Raw genomic sequence first — 25239 nt, 5'->3', positions numbered from 1 at the left:
TGAAGCTCTTCCTTCCTTCTCTGAGTCCAGAAGCTGGAACTGATACAGTCTGCTCTCTGTGATTTGTCTCTACCATTTGTTTCCAGTGACCACTTCAACTCAGATATCTCTCAATTCAGGGATCACTCCTAAACTTCAGGAGGAAGGTCACTGCCCTTTTTATTCCCACCACAATTTTATGCTAGTAACCCTTTACAGTGTCAATAAACTTATTTTGTAGAATGTGCCCCCTGGACTCCACCTGCTAAATCTGTTTTTTGGGCAAATCATTTGTTACTTAGCTAAACAAATTTTATAAAATCATATTTCATAAAATTGTATTTTATAAAATGTTACTTTCTTATTTTATAAAATTGGTAAATCCAGGGATTTAGGCTTAATTATTATTTTTAAAAATGTTGGTACTCATTTTGCCAATTTTTCTCTTTTTACATATATCAGAAAATATGTTAAGAACTCAACTGTGAAGATACCACTATTTTTATTTTTTCTCACTTTTTGTACACAGGAAACAAGAAAGTTTGTTCCTTGGAAAACATCAGTCCTAAGAACGTACTAAGTTAAAGCTTAGCATGTTAGATCTGCGAGTAGCCTTGTCTTTTTTTTTTTTTTTTTTTTTCCGGTACGCAGGCCTCTCACTGTTGTGGCCTCTCCCGTTGCAGAGCACAGGCTCCAGACACGCAGGCTCAGCGGCCATGGCTCACGGCTCCAGCCGCTCCGCGGCATGTGGGATCTTCCCGGACCGGGGCACGAACCCGTGTCCCCTGCATCGGCAGGCGGACTCTCAACCACTGCGCCACCAGGGAAGCCCAACCTTGTCTTTTTTTTAATGATGCTTTTTTCTGAATTGGTAAAAAAAAAAAAAAAAAAAAAAGCCTTAAGGCTTAGGAACAGAAGCAAATTGAGAATTAAAATCCAAATCATTCAAATGAAGTTTGTCAGAACAGTTTGTGTGTGGAGAGGACAGCTTCTAGGCACTTCAGAGAAACCAGCAGGACAGAATTGAGAATAGCCAGCACCTTACAGGGCTTCTCACAGAAATGCTTTAATGCAAAGAGGTGACTGGATTTCACAGGGAGACCAGGGAGAGGATGCAGAGATAATTAAATCACATTCAAGCACCTGTTTACCTGGGAGGTAAGTTCCTTCATATTGTGGTCAGATGCTGTTTAGGGGGACACTGGTGCAGGGGAGGTGTTGGGAGGATGAACTCTTTTCTGAGTGATTTTGCAAGTGTGAAAATTCATCCAACAGAGATGCTAGAAAAATTTGCTCCTAGTAGCGAGCGTCCAACATGATATTTTGGGACAAAAATGTGTATTTGGAAGAATTTTTCACAAAAGAGCAGTGATGGGAGGAAAAGATTCATATGGGCCTGGCTAGTAATATTCTTCCTTCACAATTTTCTTGTGGGTTCCTGAGGCCTGTTGGGACTGCTTGGAGACCTGGTCCCCAAGCAATGGCCCTCTTTGTCATACTCAGGGTAACCCAGGAAGTTGCTTGTCTGAAGCATTAAAGGTTCTCCCTTCCACTCGTGTCCTCTTGCTGATCAGATGAACACATGGCATCATCTACAGCTGAGAGGTGTTTGTTAACTACCTTTGTTTCATAGGACACCACTCATATATACTCTACAGTAGTGTTTACCACTGTCTTTTATAATCTCAAGGTAAGAAGTAATCAGTGTTAAAATCATTCTACTGGAATAACAAAGCACATGATTTTTTTTTCCCTAATAGTGATTGTATTTGTTTGCTAGGGCTGCCATAACAAAAGACCACACTGGCTACTAGGTGGCTTAAACGACAAAAATATATTTTCTCATAGTTCTAGAGGCTAGAAGTCCAAGATCAAAGTATCAAGTTTAGTTTCTTTGAGGTCTCTCTCCTTTGATGGCTACCTTCTCACTGTGTCCTCACATGGTTGCCCCTCAGTCTGTGCATGTCTGTGTTCTAATATTCCCCCCTTATAAAGAGACAAGTCATATTGGATTAGAGTCCATCCATATGATCATTTTACCTTAATTTTCTCTTCCAAAGCAGTATTTCCAAGTAGAAGTTAAGCTTACTGTACAATCAGGTATTTAATAAGAGGCATTGCTATGGAGACAAAAAACAATGGTTAATAATTGAGGCAAATTTCATATCAGTTTTTGAGTTCTGAGGGTAGACAGTTGAGAAGATCTCTAAATGTCAGGGTTAAAGCATCTTTTGTAGTTTGAATGTCCATCAGATGTTCAGGTAAACTTTCTGAGTGGTCCATATAGCAACAGGAACGAAGAAGACTGTCTAAACATGAGCTGCTGTGGAGATTTCTCTGAAGTTTATATTAAGATATCTACCTTCAGTATGCAGGACTTCAGAAAAAAAGGCAGTTTTAGTTACAATTATTCCAAGTCAAAAGGGTGGGAGAAAATTTGGAAACACTAGTTTGGAGAGTTGTAGTCAGGTAGTGGAGGAAACTAGAAAAATTCAGGATACAGTCCAGTTTTCAGGTAATTAACAAAACTTTAAGGAAAATTAATAGCACTAGAATCTAATATCCACAATATGTATTTTGGTTTCTATGGAAAGATAATTTTTCTCTCTAAAATCACCCTCATTTCTATCAAAGATAGCCAAATTAAGACAAATTTGTTTGCAAAATAAGTCTAGATTCAATAAACTTGGTCTTATTTATATAAGTATAGCAAGGATTGTGACTGACCATATAGGCTTATTTTTTATTTTTATTTTTTGCTTTTATTAAGAGAATTTATTGCCTCTCTCTCCTCCCAATAGCTCAAACATGAAGAAGCAACATCAGAGGAAGACAGACAGACAAATGGCTCTTTGAGTTTGTCCTTCTTGGCATTGGTGAAGGAAGAGGCAGCTTTCTCAAAGTTTTTTATCTGCTTAATTGGATGTAGTAGAGAAAGGGAACAAGGAAAGTCAGAGGATAAGTGAACAGGCTCTACACCTACCAAGGATGTGTTATCCTCCTAATCGTCCCAGTAGGAATATTCCATTCATGTTCTTTGATCTGATCCTTGCATTGGAAGACACTTCTTTTTTTAATCTTTTTTAAATTTAATTTTAATTTTATGTTGAAGTACAGTTGATTTACAATGTTGAATTAGTTTCAGGTGTACAGCAAAATGATTCAGTTATATATATACACATATCCATTCTTTTTCAGATTCTTTTGCCATATAGGTTATTACAGAATATTGAGTAGAGCTCCCTTTGCTATACAGTAGAGTCTTGTTGATTATCTATTTTATATATAGTAGTGTGTATATGTGAATCCAAACTCCTAATTTATCCCTCCCCATACCTTTTCCCTTTAGTAACCATAAGTTTGTTTTTTAAGTCTGTGAGTCTGTTTCTCTTTTGTAATTAAGTTCATTTGTATCATTTTTTTAGATTCCACAGATAAGTGATATCATATGATATTTGTCTTTCTCTGAATTACTTCACTTAGTATGATAATCTCTATGTCAATTCATGTTACTGCAAATGGCATTATTTCATTCATTTTTATGGCTGAGTAATATTCCATTGTATATATGTACCACATCTTCTTTATCCATTCATCTGTCAATGGACATTTAAACTGCTTTCATATCCTGGTTATTGTGAATAGTACTGCACTGAACACTGGGGTGCATGTATCTTTTGGAAGTATAATTTTCTCCAGATACATGCCTAAGAGTAGGATTGCTGGATCATATGGTAGTTCTATTTTTAGTTTTTTAAGGAATCCCATAATATTCTCCATACTGGTTGAACCAATTTACATTCCCACCAACAGTGTAGGAGGACTCCTTTTCTCCACACCCTCTCCAACATTTTTGTAGTCTACAGTTTGTAGACGTTTTGATGATGGTTACTCTGACTGGTGTGAGGTGATACCTCATTGTAGTTTTGATTTGCATTTCTCTAATAATTAGCGATGTTGAGCAGATTTTCATGTGCTTTTTGCCCATCAGTATGTCTTCTTTGGAGAAATGTCTGTTTAGATCTTCTGTCCATTTTTTGATTGGGTTGTTTGCTTTTTTGATATTGAGCTGCATGAGCTATTTGTATACTTTGGAGATTATTCCATTGTCAGTCTCATCATTTGCAAATATTTTCTCCCATTCTGTAGGTTGTCTTTTTGTTTTGTTTATGGTTTCCTTTGCTGTGCAAAAGCTTTTAAGTTTTATTAGGTCCCATTTGTTTATTTTAGTTTTTGTTTTCTTTCCTCTAGGAGGTGGATCCAAAAATATATTGCTGCTGTGAAAGAGTGTTCTGCCTGGATTTTCCTCTAAGAGTTTTATAATATCCAGTCTTACATTTAGGTCTTTAATGCATTTTGAGTTTATTTTTGTCTGTGGTGTTAGAAAATTGTTCTAATTTCATTTTTTTACATGTAGCTGTCCAGTTTTCCCAGTACCACTTATTGAAGAGACTGTCTTTTCTCCATTGTATAGTCCTGCCTCCTTTGTCATAGATTAATTGACCATAGTTGTGTGGGTTTATTTCTGGGCTTTCTATTCTGTTCCATTGATCTATATTTCTGTTTTTGTGCAAGTACCATACTGATTACTGTAGCTTTGTAATACAGTCTGAAGACAGTGAGCCTGATTCCTCCAACTCCATTTTTGCTTTCATAGTATGCTTTGGCTATTTGGGGGTTTGTGTTTCTATACAAATTTTAAAATTTTCTGTTCTAGTTCTGTGAAAAATGCCATTGGTGGGGGCTTCCCTGGCGGTCTGGTGGTTGGGACTTCACCTTCCAATGAGGAGGATGCAGGTTTGATCCCTGGTCAGGGAGTTGGGATCCCACATGCAATGCAACCAAAAACAACAACAACAACAACAACAACAACAAAAACATAAAACAGAAGCAAAATTGTAACAAATTCAATAAAGACTTTAAAAATGGTCCACATGAAAAAAATCTTAAAAAAAAATTCCACTGGTACTTTAATAGGGATTGCATTGAATCTGTAGATTGCCTTAAGTAGTATAGTCATTTTGACAGTATTGATTCTTCCAATCCAAGCACATGGTATATCTCTCCATCTGTTTGTGTCACTTTCGATTTCTTTCATCAGCATCTTAGAGTTTTCAGAGTACAGGTCTTTTGTCTCCTTAGGTAGATTTATTCATAGGTATTTTTTCTTTTTGATGTGATGGTAAATGGGATTCCTTCCATAATTTCTCTTTCTGATCTTTTGTTTTTAGTGTATAGGAATGAAAGAGATTTCTGTGTATTAATTTTGTATTCTGTGACTTTACTGAATTCATTGATGTGGTGTATCACACTGATTGATATGAGCCTGTGAGCCATGGCCGCTGAGCCTGCGCGTCCGGAGCCTGTGCTCCGCAACAGGAGAGGCCACAACAGTGAGAGGCCCGTGTACCACGAAAAAAAATCATAAAATGGGGCTTTCCTGGTGGCACAGTGTTTAAGAATCTGCCTGCCAGTACAGGGGACATGGGTTCAAGCCCTGGTCCAGGAAGATCCCACATGCCGCAGAGCAACTAAGCCCACGCGCCACAACTACTGAGCCTGCGTTCTAGAGCCATTGAGCCACAATTACTAAAGCCCACGAGCCACAACTACTGAAGCCCATGCACCTAGAGCCCATGCTCTACAACAAGAGGAGCCACTGCAATGAGAAGCCCACGCACCACAACGAAGAGTAGCTGCCATTCGCTGCAACTAGAGAAAGCCCACACACAGCAACAAAGACCCAATGCAGCCAAAAATAAATAAAATAAATAAATTTATTTTTAAAATCATAAAATATTATAACCATCTTCTTCAGTTTACTTAGTCCCATGTAATTAATTCTTGTTTTGTTTGATCTTTTGTTAGAAGTTTTATGAAACCATCAATTTCTCCATTAGGGTTTTGTAAATTCTTACTCAGTTCAGTGTAATGATTTGAAATTCATCAGAAACTTGTGTTCTAGAATACTTGTTAGATCCTTTTCCATGAATTTCTCTGAACATGAAACACATTTTCAGGAAGCTTTTGTAAAAGCATCTGAGTAAAACCATTGTCTAAGTAATAAAAGACAAATATCCATTACTAAAAATTTGATTCATTCTAATGGAATTGACAAGAAAATTTATCTCTGTGACACAAAACATTTAAGATAATAACTAGAATTATGACTGATAACATTATACTAGGACATATCCAATTTTAGGAATTTCATATACTTTCTAGAACATTTATATTAATAATATTCACCCTTATGATATAACCTAGGGTTTATGATCATTTATTTAGCAATGCTTCCCATGTAAGTAACATACCAAATAAGCCTAATGAGTTTCATAGCTCTCTTTTCTAATAAGATAAAACAAATCTTTTAAGGTGTTCCAAGGGGCCTCTGGAAAACCTGAACGTTATTTCCAGGTCAATAAGACTTCATTTAGAATTTGACTTGGGGGAAAATCTACTTTTTCAAAAATAAAAATGTTTTAAAACACTTTGTCAAATATGATCATATGTCACTGTGAATTAATATTTAGTTATCAATTTAATCAAAGTGACAAAGATTCACATGTAAATACAGATAGTTAAATAGTGTAAAAAGACTTAGCTCTTTTAATATTGAAAGCACTCAGTTTTTCTTCAAAATTATCAAAGACTCATAAAGACAAAATGTACAATATTTGTTTTGCTAGACAGATTACATTAAATGTAAAAAAAAGTCTTTGTTTACAATTTCTCATTAAGAGCAGACCAACAATTAAGAAAATTTTGCAAAAAGAGAGAAAAAACAAATTTTAATTTTCTACCAGCTTACTTTGGATATTAAAACTCAATCACTTTATTAAATTCATTCCAATCTTAGACCTGACTACACATAAAATTCCTTTCTAAAGATTCCTTTTTAACAAACCTCTTACAACTTTCTCTGTCCATTTTGATTTGTCCCTTGTTCTCTTTCCCATTTAGAAGTTACCAGCTTTAGGACAAAAATCACTTAACAAAGTTTTTACATTAACAAAAACATCTCCATACCTTACACTTTTTCTTACCCCAAAATATATTCTAATTTCCTTATAATTCCTAGTAGCTTTAACCACATCTATTATTTACAATTCTTAATCCTTTGAAGCTTTAATTTTTTTGTAAAGATAAAGTTAAAAATTATGAACTGTGTAAGTATTTTGTGGCTTGGCAAACTTATAAATACATTTCATAATTTCTAGAAACATATTCTACTTCATAGTACAAGCTTTTAATGAAGCACAAGACATGGTTACTAATAGAACCAAACATATTTAGTGTGTAATAAGAGGTCAAAAGTAGGTAAACTTAGACTCGTTCAGCAATTAATATTTCAGTATTTTGTCTTAGTTGGAAATGATCTAGACATTCAATTCATTTAATTTAACTTAGCAAAATTCTAAGGGTACAATTTATCAAAGACATTTAGAAAACTATTTAAGTTGACATAGCAAAAACAATTATTGCTAAAAAAAGTTTACCTAAAAGAATTCTTATCTTATGTCTATTTAATTAATTTGTTCTTAACAATCCCTCATATTACTCATGACAATTTCATAAGATGTTAAAGTAGTGTCAGCCATCATCTTAAATTATTATTATTATTACTTTTTTCTGAGAAAATTTGTAAAAGAGATAACATGAGCTTATTTGACTTTTAGTAAAACTACATAGCATAAAGCTATTATACTTAATGCTGATAACTCTTAAGATATGTCTGTATTAATTAAACCATTAAACCTGAACTAGATTTTACTTACCAAAAATTATCCTAGATCATGTGAATTTGAAAAATATTTGTATTCGTTTTTGTTATATTTTTGAGAATTTTTATATTGCTTGTTGGAATAAACTAAGTTTACTCACTCAGATAGCTACAGTCTTTTATTATTTATGGAGAAGACTTTTAAGTCTTCTTGCCCTTTAAGTGTACTTGCCCTTGATAAACAATTTTAAGGAGACTGTGATTTAGAGTTTGAGCAAGAGAGGGTTTTTCTGGTGGTTTTTGTTTAAAAAAAAACCTCTTTCCTTTTTTTTCTTTAAATTTTAGTTTCAGGTTCTAGCAATTGAGATAATCTGGGCTCAGTCTCAGGCAATGTGGCTGTGCTTACATTTCAAAGACATGGTAAGATTTATAACTTTAAGGGACAGAGAAAAAAGTGTAAATTTTCTTCTGTGAGTTTTGGAGTGTATTTTTCTATTATCATAAGTCTCAGGGTAATTATTATTTTAAAAACTGTTTCTTCTTAAGTACAGGGCAATTTTGCTCCAATTATCCTCAACTTTTATAATATCTACAAGAATTTGAGAGGAATAGGTTGCAGGGTTGGTGAAGATAAATGGGCCTTGACTTGTTCCTAAGTTGCATTTCTGGTTTTGTAGAGATTTGGAAGACAAAGATAATTGTTTCTATTAGCTCTTGAATATTGGCTTCCAACTGATCTTTTCCTAATTATTTGTAGGAGGGCCTAAGGAATTGCTGAGGAGATGGGGCAATTTTTAAAATTTTTCTTAAAAAGGGGAATTCATGTTGGATCTTTAATTTCTGTTATTTCATCTTAATAACGATTCCCTAAGGCTAGCTGTTATACATTATTTTTCCTTTCAATTTGATCCTTCCATAAATACCAATATGACAGCTGTTTATGAGAGCTCTCAAAAAGGTAATCTTTTAAATACAGCAAATTTAAAGGATCCATCATCTGGCCATTGAGGAGTAAGACCTTTCATTAATTTCAAATAGTGACTCAAATCAGTAAGCCTTTTTATGGAACGACCCAGAGGTAACTTTTCAGGCTTAGAATAAATCCTTACCATGGATGAAATAAGCATACTTTCAGATGGAGAGGGCATGGATGATAGCCCCTATAATGTGCAAATTCATTTCCAAGGATAATCTAAGAAAGCAAAGGCCTTCACTGCACAGGCAGTAAGGGTGGTATAATGCAAACTGTGTCCCTGGTCTCTCCTGGGAATTTGAGGCACCTCTGATCCCAAACCTACTAATCTGTGACCTCAGGCATAGGCTGCTGGAATGGGACTTTTCCAACACTAACAAGGCAATGAAGGTTGAAACAACAAAGGCCCCTTATGGACTGGGTCCCCTTAGGACAAACTCCTCTGACAGCTGGCACAACAAGACTAGAGCGTGCTGTTTATGACTTTGTGTCTCAGAACCCCAGTCAATTCAACTGGTTACCAGATGCACCCCAGTAAATACACCATCCAGATGGTGGAGACCAGAGAGAATATTCTCACTGGACAAAAAGCCAAACTCTCAGGACACAGAAAAATACAGAAGGAAAAATCTCATCCAGTTTTTATACAGAGGACTGACAGCAAAGTTTGTCTTAATAGGCACTGGACTGGAGAGAACTGTTAACTCACCAGTCTGTGAGGCTGTCTCAGACAGCAGGCTTATAGGGCCTATGCCTGTCTTCTGCCCTACGGTTCTTTCTTCTTATGAAACATGACTCAGGAGACAGAGACAAAGAAAAACAGTGACTGTCTCTGGGAGGGAAGGGTTAAGAAAAACTGAGACGAGATTACTCATTTCCAAAAACCAGATTTTCTATGTCACAAGGATCTTGCTCCATAAGTATTTTCTTCTGCTAATCTAAATTTAGAGATAGAGAAAAGGAGACTCTTAAGCACTTTCCCTCCCACCAGATCTTACAGGCCTGGGAAGTTGAGGAGATAAGAAATTTTACCTTCTGCTGGCCTTTGTCATGTGTCCTAGGATCTCTCAGCTGCAGCAGTCTTGTGGTGGGAAGCAGGGTTTAGCCAGCCTCCTGGTTGTCTTGTCAGCTGTTGAGGAGGAAGAAATGTCCCTGCCAACCTTCTTGAGTTAAAGAAGTAACAAGGTTTATACAGCCTTCTTGACCCTGCATTCCCTATCTCTGGTGCTAATGATGTCTTTCTACCTCCTGGTACAGGGAGGGCACCATTCACATGAGATACTAATTTCCTGCTTTCATGGAGACAGATAGGAAGGTCAGTGTGTCTCTCTTGCATCAGTCATTTCTTCAGTAACTTTAATTCAAAGTAATATTCCACTGAGGCATATTTTGGAGCATCCTGCCCTGGGCACCAACAAAGTCAAATGGTTTAGAGAGAAAGCAAGTCCCTTTGTCAGCAGTGACCTGTGCTCATGGTGATTGTTATTCCATCTCCACAATACCATTGGGCTGGGTGCTCAAGAAACAGAGCTGTGAAAACATGGCTCCTGTCTCTTATAATTTATAGTACCAATGTTTCAAAGAAAAAATTTTATTTAGTGCCTCCTTTGTGTTAGACAATAATGCTGGTATATTTTCAAGATATACAAATAATAGAAAGAGACATGTATGGTACTTGAATTGTAGTGAGACATTAAAATTCCCCCCCCCAAAAAAATCTTTTTCTTTATACTTATAAGGAAAAAAAATGTAGATTCATTTTGGATAAGATAAAGAAAATTTATGAAGTGATAAATCTAACCTGAGAAAGTAGAAAAGAACACAGTACACAGGCTCTGAGCATTCTACTCACAGAAAATTTTGTCCTGTTCTTTTGCAATATGGACTTGTTCCCCTGTCCCTATGTCTGTCTCTTCCCCTCTCTGTTTCTGCCCCTCTTCTCTCTCTCCCTCACACATACACACATTCACTCCCCTACAAAAAAACCCATTGACTAAATGCTAAGTGGCAGGCACTGTGCTCAAACTGAGGCTACAGTGGTGAGTTAAAAACAGAGATAATTTTTCCATCCTCATCAAACATATATTCCAAGATGGAGAAAGTGAATACTAACCAAAGAGTCACACAACCATAATATTGCAACCACAACGAACAACCATAACCACTGAGTTAAGCTAAGCAAGCCACTATTGTCAGCTTTCTCTCAACCCTCAGTAGAGTGTGTTCCACTTAAAGGCCTTGAGTAAGTCACTATTCTGTTGAGAAAATCCAGGAAATTTCTCAGTCTTCCACATCTGAAATTATGCAGTTTGGAATGTCAGGAACAAGAGTGAGGGAGAAGGTCATTCAGAACTGCAACTAACCAGTTTCTCTCTTTCTGACTGCTGCAATAACCTCCTGGTCTATCCTGTGTTTACTCCCATTCCTCTGGCCTGTTCACAGAGCTGCCAAAGTGGTCCCTTAAAATTTAAGCCCAATTGTGCCACTGTATACTCAACATCATCCAGTGAATTCAATTTAATTACAATAAATCCAAAGTTCTCACCAAGGCCTCAAAGTCCTTTTTGATCTGTTCTCTCCTTCTCCCATGTCTCTCTTGGCCTCATTCCTACCACTCTCCCCCTTGTTTTCTGTAATCCAGCCAAACTTGCTTCTTCTCCAGCTTTTACTAAAACACTACTTAGTAGACAAACAATTTAATTTAAATTGGGCAAAAATGTAATAAGACACTTAACCAAAGAAGATACATGAATGGTAAATAAGCAACATTTTAAAATGTTCAGCATTATTAGTCATCAAAGAAAAATTAAAACCACAATGCAAATAACTTCACATCTACTAGAATGATTAAAATTAAAAAGATTGATAGCATCAAATGTTAGTAAGGATGGAGAACAACCAGAAGTCTCATACATTCCTGAAGAAAATGTGAAATGATGTACTACTTTGGAAAACAGTTCAGCATTAATACAACCCCCTAATTTCACCCCCTAGGAATTTAAATTAGAAAAATATGTCCACACAAAATTTGTACATGAACGTTCATAGAAACAACTTTATTCATGATTGTGAAACTGAGTAGGATCCTGTGGGGCCTTCCCAGTGACAGACTCCCAGTGTTCCCTGCTTCTAGTTGGAAGAACAAAGCTTTAGTCTCCTAGGCCTCCCTTGATTTCCAGAGAGCAGTTAATGATTATAGAACTGACAAAGTTCAGAAACAAAGGAAAAGCAGTCAAGCAAGAAAAGTAACAATAGATTGAAAAACAGTGTTGTCTATATCCCTTTCTCCTCAAGGGATATAGATAACAGTCTGACACATATCCTTGATGTGGTGCTCCAAGGACAATGGTGCTTCAAGGACAAAGGACAACCCTCTCTGAAAAAGTGTCAGCGTTACACCCCTTATCAGACCCTTAATTGCCCTCCCCACCATGTTGTGATGGTTATGAAATTCCTGAGCCCAGCTGGGCCATGAGACCTGTCCCAAATAAGAAAAGGCATATTCCCTGTCCCACTGCCACCCTATAGAAGGAAAGTATATGTGCCCTGACCAATTAGTAAATGAAATTTTCACCTTGGAGCATTCCTTTGTTTTCTGGCTATAAAAACTGATCAATAGCACATGTTTGGGGTCCACTCCCCCAGACTACTAGGAAGTCAGCCTGCTGTTCTGGCAGAGACACTTTCCTCTAATAAATTCTATCTTCTTTACATTCTGCCTTGTGTCTGGAAATTCTTTTCCAACCCATGTATGGACCACGACACTTGAGCGTTTTTTGTAGACACTAAGGCTCTCCACCTGATGGAGGATTTGACTACGTGCTGACCACAAGCATGTAGGTCCCAGACTGGTTGGAACAAGAAGGCTGATGATTAAGGTTCCCAAAATATCACCCTGTCACCTCTCCACCAACTAATCAAAAGAATGTCCATGAACTGATAATTCACCCTGAGACCCTCACTCCTAATGTTGTCTTTAGAAACACTTGCCCAGAAGCCTTCAGGGAGTTTGGGTCTTTTGAGCATTAGCTGCTTGTTATCCTTGCTTCGCATCCTGCAAATAAACACTGTACTTTCCTTCACCACAGCTGGTATCAGTAGATTGGCTTTGCTCTGCAGTGGGTGAGTGAATCTGTGTTTGGTTTGGCAATAATTTGGGCAACCATGAAGGGGCCACCATCCCTAGTGGGCATCTCAACCATAGCACACTGGCCCCTGACCAGTGGCAGCTCATGGATACTACTCAGCAGCTGCTTGAGCACCTTTGTCTCAGAGATGGCCCTGAACACTTGCCACTGACCAGGCATCATTGGCCCATGGCACTTTTGATTTCTGTGGTAAAGGGAAAAAGACACATGCTTTGCTGGTTGAGATTTCTCTAGTAAGTAGTGGAACTTGTGTGTGATAATACCAGGGTATTCATTCTCTTAGCCATTTGGGGCTGTCAGTGGCTAAACATTCGTTGGGATTTTCCCTTTTGGGCTGATGAGTTTGAAACCCTGAGAGACTACATTTGTTTGTTTGTTTGAGATTTTAAGATTACCAGCCATAAACAACTGAGAATGGGTAATCAGAGCTCTGTTTCATCTTATATTCCCTACGGTGTATTTTGCAGAATTGGGAAATTCTTAGCTCTTAGTTTCATGGGCTCATACCCATGAAAAGGAGAAGGTGATATTTTTCTAAAATCATGTGGTCACAGTATTCTTCAGGCTCTGGAGAATAATGCCCCAGATGGGGCACTTTTTGACATTCTAAAACTTGTTTTTGCATATGAAAAAGCTGGCTTGTTAAAAGTATCTCTTCACTATTCTGACCAGAAGGAAACAAATCTTACTAGGAGGAACTTTTTTTTCTTGTTTTTCCTTTCTCTAACCTTTCAGAAAGCATCATTTTTAATAGTCACATCAACATTGCTGATTAGATTTGCAGTAATTTGAAAACACAGAAGACATTCCTTTTAAAAATATAAACAAAAGCTTCTTTCATCTGCTCTCTAGATCTTTTTATTCTTATGCCACATTCTTTACACCAGTTGACCAATTGAGTTAGGCACTCATTTACTTTTTCACAAATCTTTGTTGGGTTTCTGCTAGTTCTGCATTAGGGACTATTAAGGAGGAAAACCGCTGACACAGAATGGTTTCATTTGTGCTGAAGCCCACGATACCACGCATATATTTAATACCTAACCTACTTGCAATTTCGACCTTCACCAGAAATGTTATCTTAATTCTGAAATCTGGAATCTTCTGGTCAGCACCAATGTGGTAATCTATCACAGGGGCCCTCTCCATCTCCCCCAACCCAAGAAGAAGAGGCAATCTGCAAGATAAAACTCAAGGCTTCCCTTCCCTACAAAGAGAAGATAGTACTGGTCCCAAATAACCTTTTTTTCTTTTGCTAATGACTTTCTTGCCCACCCTCCTTTCTATAAAAACCCTCCACTCTGTATAACTTCTCAAAGTGCCCTTCTATTTACTAGATGAGATGCTGCCCAATTCATAAAGCATCCAATAAGGCCAATCAGATTTTCAAATTTACTCAGTTGAATTTTGTTTTTTAACAAGACATGACCTTAAACAAGATAAACATTGCCCCTGTTTTCATCTCAGGTGGCCTCAGCCTGCAGCTGCTTGAAGCAGGATTTTGGTTCCTGGCCAGAGACTGAAGTCAGGCCGGGGCAGTGAAAGCACTAAATCCTAGCCACTAGACCACCAGGGACTAGTGGCCAGTGACAAGGTCCTGGCCTGTCTGTTGTGTAGAAATGAATTTCCACAGAGATGGAAAGTAGTGAAACAAGTAAAGTGTTTATTAGGAGGACAAAGAATACATGTGGATAGACACATGGGCGGGCTCAGAGAGAGAGTTGCGCTCACATGGTAGTTTGAATCACTTTTATGGGGAATTTCTTCCAGGTTTCCTTTGACCAATCATCTTGCTTTGCCTGGTTCTGAGTCCATATTTGGTATACCTCAGGGTCCTCCCGTGTTCATGTGCATCTCTTAGCCAAGATGGATTCTAGCGAAGAGGCCTATGGGTAGTTGACATCACTTACTATGGGGTGGTGCCCTCCCCCTTTTTGACCTCCAAGGAACCCTTCTGCACATGTGTAGCTGGGAAGGTCTCCTTGACTACGAGAATGAGGAACATCTAGTCTTTTATCTCTTATCTGGGCAGGGCACAGCCTCCTTTCCCGATTGCCCTGTTATTGATATTTTGGAGTTTCTGTCCAGAGGGAATGAACTCCTGCTGCTTACCCTGGGGCTCATCTATCTCCTGCCTCACTTTCACAGAACTCACAATCTGCTGTGAGAGACAGTCAGAATATGAGCACACACACACACACAAATAATTTTAAAGCCCGATAGATTTGAAGTCAATAGAAAAGACATTGAGGGCTTCCCTGGTGGCACAGTGGTTAAGAATCCGCCTGCCAGTGCAGGGGACACGGGTTCAAGCCCTGGTCCAGGAAGATCGCACATGTCGTGGAGCAACTAAGTCCGCGAGCCACAACTACTGAGCCCGCATGTTGCAACTACTGAAGCCCATGAGCCTAGAGCCCGAGCTGCGCAACAAGAGGAGCCACCACAATGAGAAGCCCTCACACCGCAATGAAGAGAATCCCCTGCTTGCCGCAACTAGAGAAAGCCCACGCGCAGCAACGAAAACCCAATGCAGCCATAAATAAATAAATAAATAAATAATAAATTAAAAAAAAAAAGACATTGAAAAAGAAATGGGCCTCCTTTTGATAAGGAAGTCAGAGGTTCCTCTGTAACTTCTTTTGAGAACAATAAGCCATGTCTTTTCCTTCTTCTACATTTTCTCTCCCCACTGCTGACCCCAACAAAATGCTGAAGACAGAATTTGCACTCAATAGATTATTACCTTTTAAATTGATGTAAAAGTATAAAGTATATTTATGTGCATTAAAGTATGGAAGGGCATACATTTGGAGCATAAAAGCTCAGTACCTGCTGGAAATATCACATAATTGATGAATATAAAACTAATTATATAATAGGGAAATTAAAAAGAAATTTCAGGCTGTGTAGAGACTAAATTAAGAGAACAATATCATATATAATAGCTGAATATTTTGGCATTTGAAATTGGAATTTAAAAAATAGATAAGAGAGGAAGAAATAGGAGTCTTAATTAATAACTGAAGGACAAAGGGGGGATAGGTAGCTTATTTAGCTTATTTCTGCCTTTTCAGTTGCAGAAAATATCAGTTTTGAAACCAGATATGGTTGCAATGTATTAGTTCTGCACAAAGTGCTAGGATGAGTTTCCCCACACCCACAGTTTGGGGATAGTGCTTTACTCATAACTCATCTTTCATGCATTTGCCTAAATTCTTGTGGAATACAGCTGGACTTGCAGCTCATAAATGTGACCTTTGGATGTGTTTTAAACACTACTGAACTCCATTTTAATTTTACATATTAAAGCCTCTGGGCTCTATTTACTCTTTCATTATATAACATTCATTTATCTTATGAAAAACGCTGTGATTCACTGTTGGTCTAGCTTTTTTTTTTTCACTTATTTGGATGATTTTTAGAATCCAAACTGTATTGTTATTTATCTTGGAAAACAGAAACACTTTCGGGAGTCAGTTCTCTGAGTCCCAAACCCCTCACCTGACACCCTCTTGTGGTGCTGTGCCCTGGGGGGAGGATACAGCAGGATCTGCAGGTGGAGAGGCCTAGACAGCTGAGGGTATTATGTGTCTGGTTTATCGCCAAGATTAGTCAAGCCCCAAATTATAGTGTTGAGGGAGAAACTTTTCACGTAATGAGGTATGGGGAAATCATTTAGGCTTATACATGGTTCAGTGTAAACTTTGTGTGAACTGAAAGAGCCTGTCAAGCACACACAGCACATCTGCTTTAACCATTAAGGAAAAGAAATGTCTGATTCAAAAAGAAGGATAAGTGACTCCCTTCTTACGATGCCCATGTTCACACCCTCTCGACGACGAGGTTCCTTTCCCACGTGCCAGGATCCCACTGTCTCACTAGATATGTCCTCAATCTGTCTCTTTTGAAATCTTTAAGGAATAGACCCCTGTCATGTTGGATGTATGTTCTTTGTTCTGATAAAGTATAAGACTACCATGCTTCAGTGGAGAAGTTCCTTAGAGCCTTTTGAGGGGCTGCCTCCCAGATTATAGCCCTCAGCTTGGCTCAAATAAAACGATTTTCTGTTCCTATTATAAATTCTTTATTATTTCCCTCCACAGTGTGTTATTCCTTATGAAGTCCAGCTGTTCTAGGCTGACACCAAGCCACCCTGAAGCAGCCATCGTGTCTTCATTGCCTCTTTCTCACATCTGGGTCCTTGAAGGTTGCTTGTCTGTGTCCATGGAACCCAGGGCAGAGCCCAGGTCCTCCCACCAGGGCCCTGGATTCTGGTACCAAACCCAGGAGAAGGTGTGCTCTAGTTATATCAGCCTCACCTGGCACCAAGGCCAAGATCGTCATGTGTTTTTTCCCAGACTTCTTCTGTGGGAAAGGGTTTGGGGACGTTTTGTTTTCCCTAGTTCACCCTAGAGAGATGCAAGGAGGAAGTCTGATGCAGACTTTCCAGCTTACAAACATCTGAGGGCTGTGTCTCAGGTCAGGATCAATGTTCCCTTTTCCATGGGCATTCAAGTCAGTGAGGCAGCCTGACTTGAGGGCCAGGACTCTGCCTCTGTAGTCCTGGAGGTGATGGCTGAGGGCTGGGGACAGGGGCGCTGCAGTTCTGCCCAAGGGGAATTAAAGGCCAGAAAGCCCTGGTTTCTGCAGGAGTCTGATAAATCTCCTGGAATGTATGCCAGTTAACATATAATTTCTTTATCCTATTTATTCATTATTGTTATTTCTCATTGTACTTTGGGACTCAATTTTTTATTGTTATAGAAATCCAATGTTTTCAAAGATTCTCCCTCAAGGATTCTACTGTTAACATTTTTCATTAAGAGAAATGCCTGTCTATTCCAATCTTTCTTTCCCTCCATTATTTACTGTGTCTTTTCTAGGTCTTGTCCTTGTCTCCTGGGCCACAGTCAGTAATGTCTCCACTTATGTATTCTGAGTGTGTGATCATTTGGTCCAAGGGATTCTGCTGAATGAAGTATAAATTCTGATATCTTTCTCTTGCAAACTTTCAAAACCTACAAATAAAATGAAGATATGGGCAATATAAAATGAAAATATGATTTTCCATTCTTATTAATATCTATCTCTATATTTCAATAGAATTCAATTATTGGCCCCTGGTGACTATATTTTTCAAAAGAATTCCCTAAATAATTACCAGTAATTCACTACTCCAATGTAATGTAGAAGATATTCTTAGTGTATTCTTCAAATTCATGTTGATGGAATGCTCAAGTTCCCTATATCAAATTGAGCTCCTATATTCCCTCTGAATAATAAAACTAAGATATGTTTGCTAAAGATTGTTGAAAAACAACATTTTAGCTTGACATGGACAGTACAAATATAGTATCACTAAGGGTGAAAATTTAGTATATGTCCTGTGGACTACCAATTTCATGTTCCACAATCACAATCGAACCATTTAAATACAGAATTATTTCCTAATTCTCTATTATATAAATCTCATTATAAATAACAAGCATTTTAAAAGCTTTAAATTTTTAACTATAGCTCATTAATTTGTACCTTTTCTCCTCTATCAACAAAAATTGACTTTCATGGTTAACTCAGTTAAAAAATAAAACAGCACAATAGGAAAGAAGTAAAATATCTCCATTGCCTACAATATATAATAATATATATAAATATGCTGATGAAAAAAACGTGGGTCTGCTCTCCCATGTGCAGTAAAGCAAATCTACTGACACCAGGTTATGGCGAAGGAAAGTGCAGCGTTTATTGCAGGTGCCAGGCAGGGAGTTCAGGTCAGCTAGTGCTCAAAACACCTGAACCCCCTTTCCTGATGGGTTTCATGAAAGCATTTTTAAATACCAGGTGAGAGAGGGGAATCGCAGGGTATGTGATCAGCTCCTGCACAATTCTTTGGTTGATGTGAGGTAACAGAGCAGTGTCACAGTGGTTAACATTATCAATCCTCAGGCTCCAGTAAAAGATCTCCTACTTAAAACAGTTTTAAAAATTAATAAAAATAAACATTAACTGAGTAGAGGGAAGGTATCCTCAATTTCAGAACAGTGTAAAGTCAGCAAATATCACAACTGGTGCACCCCTTGAAGAGACTGATCTTGACTGGTTGCAATTTTTAAGAAAACACATTTGGGTAAAATTAACTCTGCACTTAAAAAAATTGACTCACAGGTTTTAGGTTTTCTAAATGCTCTAAAAGTACTTATTTTTCCTTTCCAAGAAGGGACTTTCAACCTCCCCCAAAGTAAAAGGGCAGTGCCTCTTGTATTGCTTTCTCTCACTGAACACACCGAAGAAAAATTGCATCATGTTGGTGTCTATCTGAATAATGTGCTCAGGGCTCTCCCTGAGTCATTGCATGGTTCTCATTTGCACGGGGGAGCCAATGGGTCTAAGTGCAGGCCACCACAAGATGTGCCACTATGGCATGTGGATTATTTTGAGCTGAAAACAATCAGGCCCAAAAGACTCAGGAAGAGCCTTTGAACTTCCCCCTTATTGCCTAAAATAATTTAAGACAGGAGGCCTGTCCCAGGAAGAAGCTATCACTAGAGATAAATGTAGTATAATATTAGGTGTGGTAGAACAGGAGGAACACTGAAAAGCCCATTTGATCAAAATCCTCTCTGTGGGGCTTCCCTGGTGGCACAGTGGTTGAGAGCCCGCCTGCCGATGCCGGGGACACAGGTTCATGCCCCGGTCCGGGAAGATCCCACGTGCCGCGGAGCGGCTGGGCCCATGAGCCATGGCTGCTGGGCCTGTGCGTCCGGAGCCTGTGCTCCGCAAGGGGAGAGGCCACAACAGTGAGAGGCACGCGTACCGCAAAAAAGGAATTCTCTCTGTGTCTCATTGTCTTTGGATGGATCAGCAAACATTTGTTTACCAAACATTAACTCTTTTTAACTTCCTGTGAATTACCTTACTTCCCCTTGAAATTTCAGACCCATACCTCCTTCTGATGCCGAAATTTGGCCTCTGTGCACTGGTATGGAATCGAATTCGGGGGCAGAGTTTGGGTGAAGTAGAAAAGAATAGGTTTATTGTGTTGCCAGGCAAAGGGGGACACAGCAGGCTAATGCCCTCAAAACTGTGTGTCCCAACCTGGGGGGATTTGGTGAGGAGTTTTATAGCAATGGTTCAAGGTCAGGGTTGCTGATAAGGATTATGGTGTGTTCAGGGCCTGCAATCCTTTCATCTGGCCTCAAGTGGTCTCCTGATGAGCTTCTATGCTTCTCAAGGTTATCAAACTGTGACCTTCTCTCTAGAATGAAGGATGCTTCATCAAGTAGTTAACATCTTCCATTTGTTGGGGGTTTTAGTTCTGTAGAAGAGCTCAGTTATTGGTATATGTTTCCCTTGAGGCAGAACCAGGATCTTGTCCCCAAAGCTGCACTATTGTTTCTTGACAGTTCCTCCCTTGTCTCTGCAGCCCCTCCCTTCCCTGATTAGCAACTATTTGACCCTACCCTTTGGAATTCAGGGAAGGTTGTGGAGGCTGAAGCCTAGTCCCTGCAAACAAGAAATGGGGGACACAGAAAGACTTTAGTGCCTAGGAGCCCCACAGGGTCCTGCTCAGTTTCACTTCTCTTTAGTCAAGAATATATATATGTCACCTTGTCTTGCTGTCTTTGGAATTCTTCATACTTATGTGAATTCCCCATGTGCACATAATAATTTAATTTTCTCTTGTTAATCTGCCTTATGTCATTTTCATTGCCAGCCAAAGAGCTAATGTTACCCAAAAACCTGGGTTTGCCTCTTGGTGGGTGTCAAGCTGAAAGGCACAACATAAACAAAGATTGGGAGAAGAAAGGATTTGTTACTTGCAGCAAGTAAAGAGAACACCGGGGGTCTTTCCCAAAGCAGTGTCTTCCTGAACAGCAAAATTGGGGAATTTTTAAGCTAAGGGTATATGCATATTCATGAAGGGGTTTGGGTGGTCCACAGAGTCCAAGCTTTAGTGGACTGAAGTCATGAGGGTCAGAAAAGGTCAATATCATCATTCCTTATGTTCCCAGTTGATCAGGCTAATCTTTACCATTGAAAGAGAACTGGGAGTCTTTACAATTATTTTTGTTATTGTTACTTCTTTTACCTGAAAACAGTCCTTTGATTCTGCATTATTTTGTCCCTTTAAGATCATTAATTACTGAGACCCTTTCAATGGCAAGCATCCTGGCCAGGCTTACATTGCAAAATGGCTTAGGCCAAAAATGACTCCTAGATATACATATTATTAAACTTTTGTTTTATTTTCTCCTGTTAATCAGTCTCACGTCAATTTAATTCTTAGACCAGCTAAAAGTGTTACCTGAAACACTTCTTTTGTTGAGCCAAAAGACACAACCAAGCCAAAGGGCAGGAGAAGGAAGGCTTTATTACTTGCAGCAAGTAAGGAGAACACCAGGGATTTTCCCAAAACGGTGGCTCCTTGAACAGCCAAATTGGGAAAGTTTTAAACTGTCAACTGAAAAAAAAAAGCACAAACTGAGAGTTGTGAGTTAAGTTTTATTTGGGACAAAATGAGGACTATAGCCAAGGAAACAGCCTCTCAGATAGCTCTAAGGAACTGCTCGAAAGAGTTAGGGGGAAGGTCAGCACATGGTGAAGGGGGACACATGGAATCAGGGACACATTTTGGCAGAAATTTGCTGCTAGTCACGAAATGGTGGCTGCTAGTCACAAGGAGCAGATGTCTCCATTAATGATTTTAGTGCTTTTCTAGATATGAGAAGATAAAAGAACCTGGGCTCATAAAATCTTCTGAAAATATCTAACTATCTGAAGGCCTGTTCTGCCGGGTTTTCCCAGAGCATAGACTGCCTCATTCCTGATCTCTGTCCTGAATTCCATTCAGGGTGTGTTGAAGGTTGTGAAACAAAATTTATATTTTATGGCAAGACAAGAGAAATTTAAACATAAATTCTTCTCTGCCCTTTGGTCTCCTCTCTCCCCACACTGTGCACTGTGCATCTGCATTATACATTGACCAAACCTCCCCCATAGGCAGGGACACTTGCTCAACCATAAAGAGCAACATTCTCCTAACATCAACAAGACAACTCCCTCCTTAAGAGATAACATTTCTTCTTGACCTTGTAAGGGGTTACATGACCAGCAGGATGGCACTTAGATCTGAATTATGTAAACGTTCAATAACATGTCATTTGATGTACAGCCCTCGGTCTCAAAAAAAACTTATACACCTCCCTGGGTTTCTAATGGGCAGAACAGTTTTCAGAGTTTTCTGAGATGCTCTTCCCAGGTTATAATCCTCAAATTTGGCTCAAAGAAAAATTTCCAGTTCTCTTTTAGATCAAGTGATTACTTTTTTGTCAAGGTCAGAGACTACAGTGGCTAGTGACTTCATTCTTATAGAACCAGATGGTAAGGGACAATTTTATTTCACAAGATCATTAATTACTGAGACCTGTTCAAGAGCAAGCATCATGACCAGGCTGAGATCACAAATGATTTAGGCTTAAAAGGGCTTCTCTTATGTCAAAAAGTTATATTTGATTCTTTTTCTTTGGGGACCCCCTACTGCATTTGCCTACAGAAGGGCAGAGGAAAAGTTCTTCCTCTCTGACAGTCTTCATGACTGCCTGGAGAAACAATGATGGACTCAGGAGTTCTTCTCAGCCTCGATGTGCACAGAAATCTTTATGCCTATGGTAAAGGGGCATGGAAAGGAGAGGGTTCTCAATGTGTAGAAGTTCAGATGCTTTCAAAGGCAGGCAATGTGCCCTGCACTATAATGCCTGTTGGGCAGGAAGAAAGTTTCCTGTACCCTTCTAGATTTTTCTGGTTAGTCTAGGAATTAAATTGACATGAGACAGATTAAGATTAACAGGAGAAAATCAAACAAAATTTAATAATATGTATACATGGAAGAGACCCAGGAGAACTCAGTAAATCTCCCAAATGGCTGAAATCCTCACCTTAAATACCACTTTCAACTAAAGACAAACATGTTGGGTGTAGTGGTTTGGGACTTCAAAGGGGAGGAAGGCAATTCTTCCTCGGACCTCATACATGAAGTCACCATACCTCAAGGGGAAATTCAGCTTGCACTGCAACTTCAACTAAAGAACAGTTCTTCGTGTAACACTGCCGGATATTGGAAGATACACAGGCCCCTCGGCCGACCGAAGGCATTCCTTCATTGAGGCCGTTCGCTAGTCGCAGAACACCCTGCTTTAAAAAGTTGATTCAGTTTAGGGCACAGTGGGTAGCTTGTGTCTCTTACTTGTTAGAAAACACACGTATTTAGGCTGCGTTTCAATCTAGACATGGCGTCTATAGCGAAAAGCCTGGTTTTCCCATTTTGAAAGCTCCATTCTTGCAGCCGGAAAAAACCTGAAAAACACTGTTGTTGCCGTGTTTCTAGTCCCTGCAGGCATGGCTCTGAGAAAAAAAGAGTTTTCTCGAAAGAAAGAGGGTGCTTCCAGGTCCTGGGTGGGAGCTCTTCCTGCCTGCTCTAGAGCTAAGGGGAATCTCAACGGGGGCCCTAGCCTCAACGTAAGGTCTTGATTTGGCATCCAGAAGGGTAGGCGTGAAGCAGGTTCCCTGAGGCCTTAGTCGCAGTTCTTCATTCGTTTAACGGCAGTAAGTGTCTAGAGACTCGTGGCCCCGACGCGTCAGCGCCAGTTTCAGGACAAGAACTCTGAGGACCCGCCGGCTCCCCTGGGCTTGCTGGGCCACATTCAGACCCGTAGGCCCTTCAGGGTGCCCCAGGGTAGGCCGAAGGAAGGGTAACACACTGCAGTCTACCTTGGGGGAGCTAGATGTTGATGTTCCAACTACCGGGTTGTTTTTTTTTTTTTTGCAAAGACCCCTAAATATCCTGTGCCTTCCCTTACCTCTTCAGAACAGTCCCTCAGAGCTATCTGAGAGGCTGTCTCCTGACTTGTCCTCAGTATGTCCTCTAAATAAAACATAATTCTCAACTTTTAGGTTCTGCATTTTTTTTCAGTCAACATTTAATTGTATGGCTCATGTAGGTACTATGCCTAAATGTAATGGGATGAGCTGTAAATTATTAAAACTAGATAAATTCTGTCAGCTCTACCACTAGCTGAGATCAGGCTTTCTTCTCTGGATACTTCTGTCATAGACCTTGGCAGATTTGGGGTCTGTGTTGGTCTTAAAATTATTCTTAGAATTGTGGGGACTCATTCATTCTTTCAACAAATTTTACTGCTTATATTCTATGTGTCAGTTACAGTGCTGGGTCTTGAAGTGCAGAAGTCAACACACGAAAATACAAGGATAAAACACATTTTCTACCATATTAACTTTTTTCATTCATTAATTCATCCTTAAGTCATTCAACACGCATCTTCTTATTGAATACTGATGAGGGATCAAATGCTATGCTAAACACTGAGTATATAACTGCAAATGAGATGGATAGGCCCTGATTTTGATGTCACTACTATCTTTTGTTGTGTCATATAGTGGGACAGCTTCATTATTCCCTTTACCGTAAGTTTTGGTTTTTTTGCGGTACGCGGGCCTCTCACTGTTGTGGCCTCTCCTGTTGCGGAGCACAGGCTCTGGACGCGCAGGCTCAGTGGCCATGGCTCATGGGCCCAGCTGCTCCGTGGTATGTGGGATCTTCCCAGATGGGGGCACGGACCCGTGTCCCCTGCATCGGCAGGCACACTCTCAACCACTGCGCCACCAGGGAAGCCCTACCCTAAGTTTTTATCACAAATTGCTAATGAAAATAAAACTCTTAGTGGAGTTTCAACATGCATAGGTAAATGAGAACACAGAACTCCCCTTTCGCATGCCCCATTCTCCTCCTTCTAACTCCCTATGTGAACTCACTTTGTGCCAAGACCAAGATGTGCCCCAATAAGAACCAAGCTGATTTCCTCACACTGACAGGGGCTACTGCTCACTTAGAAGACTTGATGCTTAATTTTGATAAGCAACAAGACCATGGAGACAACCTATAAAAATGATTTGTCTTGGGAGAAAATACTAAAAAGGGTTAATGTGCTGTTCCACATGTCTAACCTCCTGGGATTAAACCACAGGCACCAAGGTCACCAAGGGTACTTGGCAACAATGAGCTAAAAATGAAAAGAAAAGCATCATACTGTTATTGTATTCATCTTCCCCCAAGGCACTCTCTGATAAACACCACAACCACTAAGGGAATTGAGAACAGCTTCCTTGTGGGGCAGGTTATATATGCATCTTTTTCCAAGAAGTTAAATCATATCCAGCTATCAGCACACCTTACTTAAGGTGATTGTAATGTATGAGATTAAATGTTCCTACCTGATTGGAAAACTTCTTGTCCTCAATTCATTGGCTATACTGGATTATTTTTCTTGGGTCAGACCTTCAGACTTCTACCAGAAATCGTTCCTTTGGGGAAACCAGGCCTTCCCAGAAACTCAGGAAAC

At 39.3% G+C, this 25239-nt stretch overlaps 1 long non-coding RNA gene across 1 annotated transcript; it reads right to left on the bottom strand.

The window, feature by feature from the left end:
• Positions 1-604: 604 nt before the first annotated feature.
• Positions 605-25239, bottom strand: LOC132494071 (uncharacterized). The gene is made up of 4 exons (XR_009533038.1): positions 25112-25239; positions 9708-9804; positions 2020-2099; positions 605-842 (listed from the first exon to the last, which is right to left on the bottom strand). It is a non-coding gene; the product is annotated as an uncharacterized LOC132494071 (long non-coding RNA).

This window comes from Mesoplodon densirostris, chromosome 7 (genome assembly GCF_025265405.1).
Source record: "Mesoplodon densirostris isolate mMesDen1 chromosome 7, mMesDen1 primary haplotype, whole genome shotgun sequence".
Lineage (NCBI taxonomy): Eukaryota > Metazoa > Chordata > Mammalia > Artiodactyla > Ziphiidae > Mesoplodon > Mesoplodon densirostris.
The sequence above is the reverse complement of the archived record's forward strand: the minus strand, read 5'-3'. Positions and strand labels throughout refer to the sequence as shown.